Source organism: Mus caroli, chromosome 15, assembly GCF_900094665.2.
Source record: "Mus caroli chromosome 15, CAROLI_EIJ_v1.1, whole genome shotgun sequence".
Taxonomy (NCBI): Eukaryota; Metazoa; Chordata; class Mammalia; order Rodentia; family Muridae; genus Mus; species Mus caroli.
The window spans coordinates 7,144,931-7,147,252 of NC_034584.1; positions in this window are offsets into that span (position 1 = coordinate 7,144,931).

A 2,322-nucleotide genomic window follows, 5' to 3' on the forward strand; every position below is an offset into this window, starting at 1 on the left:
TCCTCCTCCTCCTCCTCCTCCTCCTTCTCTCTCTCTCTCTCTCTCTCTCTCTCTCTCTCTCTCTAATACATCAAAGTCACATGTATGCAAGTTTATACACAGTATTGGCAAGTATCTGCTGTAGGGCAGTGATATCTGATACTGCTGATTTGTGGACAGAAAGAGGAGTTTCAGTTTCGTTTTTGTTTTGTTTTGTTTTATTGTTTTTGTTGTTGTTGTTGTTTTGTGTAGCCCTGGCTGTCCTGAACTCACTCTGTAGACCAGGCTGGCCTTGAACTCAGAAATTCACCTGCCTCTGTCTCCCAAGTGCTGGGATTACAGGCGTGCGCCACCACTGCCCAGCGGAGTCTCAGTTTCTTAAACATGTGTTGGGGAGTTCAAACTATGGATAGAATTCTACTTCCCCAGTGCAAATCCTATGCTGAAGCTCAGAAAGTGATCTTGGAGGGATTAGGGACTTTAAAGAGATAAGATAAAGTGCTGCTATTCAAGTGTGCCTTATTCCAACCTGGCATTTAATAACCAAAGATACAGGGGCACAGAAGAGTTCAAGACCACTCTGTGAAGAGGTATCAAGAGAGCAAACTGTAAATCAAGTAGATGGGCCTCAAAGGAAACCAATCCTGCTGTACCTTGATCTTGTATGTCCAGCCTTTAGAACTATAAGAATATTGGAGTCTGCCATTTAGGCCCCTAGCCTGTGGTATTTTGTTGTTTCTGGTTTCTTTGGCTGACTAAGACAATCTTCTCTGTACATACCTCCCTCCTGCCGATACTAATATAAAGGTTCTATTTAGGAAAGAGGGTACTAAATGTACATTTTCTGTTTGGGTATGATGCTACATGCCTGAAATCAAAATGTTCAGGGGGCTGAGAGAAGATTATGAGCTTGAGCCAGCCTGGGCTACATGGCAAAATCTAGTTTTCAAACATAAAGTTCAATTTTTTTCTTTCTATAGACCCAAGCAGACCCAAGTAGTTTTTCTGACCGCTAGGAAGCCCATGTGCTATACTGCTCCAGAAATGGCCAATCTCACTGGCTGCCTGAACATAACTAGCATCACTCTTGGGCTGAAGTAAAACCGTTAAGTAATACCTCCCCATCTTTCCTTCCAAAGAATTCCTTCCATGCATTCCTGCCAAGGATTCCCCACAAGTAGAAGTTGGATTTACCCTGGCTGTTCTATGAGTCTCATTTTTATAATACTCCTGACCCAAAAGTTGACTCTTCTGGCTCTAAGATCTACTCTCCTTCCCAAAACTCGGTTGGGTAAGATGTTGAAAGACCAGGCCAGACAGTTCCACAGTCCAGATATGGAAACTTGAAGAGACAACTATTTCCTATGCTGTGCACCAGAAGCATGCTGAGGTTCTGTGAAGGAATGCAGAGCATCTCTGCTCCAGGAGGAGGTTCTGTGCTCTTGAGAGCTGTAGGCAGAGGCAGAGACAGAGCCCTGGAGGAAGGTCTATCACACTCGGTATTATTTGTATTATTTTGGTATTTACTAGACCATCTGGTACTAATAGGTTTGAAAGTTAAACTTAGTAAGGTGTGTGATAGACTATTACAGCCAGCCTACCTCAAGTTGCAGTTCTTTCCTTCTTTAAACCCAAACAGATAGAGCCTAATGGTTCTTGGAACCCGTAGATTCTTAAAATACCCAAGGTTGTAGAATTCGGGAAAGAGTCCCTTCATTCCTTTCCTTTTTATAGACTTACTTATCTTTATTTGATGTATATAGGTATTTTGCCTGTATGTATGTCTTTGCATCATATGTATGCAGTTCCCATGAGAAATGTTGGATCTTCTGCAATTAGTTAGTTAAGATTTAGAATTCAGGTAGTGATGGTGCACGCCTTTAATCCCAGCACTTGGGAGGCAGAGGCAGGCAGATTTCTGAGTTCGAGGCCAGCCTGGTCTACAAAGTGAGTTCCAGGGCAGCCAGGGCTATACAGAGAAACCGTGTCTCAAAAAACCACACACACACACACACACACACACACACACACACACACACACACACACACACACACATGCAGATCCTCGGAAAAAGCAGCCAGTTATCTTAACCACTGAGCTATCTCTCCACCTCCCTTCATCTTTGTTTTGCTATGCTTGGATGCACTTCTACTAGGGATTAGAATTTGTGGAACTAATTTTCAGTGTGGTACCTTTTTTTTCTTTCTTTTCTTTCCTTTCTTCCTTCATTTCTCCCTCCCTCCCTCTCTTTCTTTCTTTCTTTCTTTCTTTCTTTCTTTCTTTCTTTCTTTCTTTCTTTCTTTCTTTCTTTCTTTCTTCCTTCCTTCCTTCCTTCCTTCCTT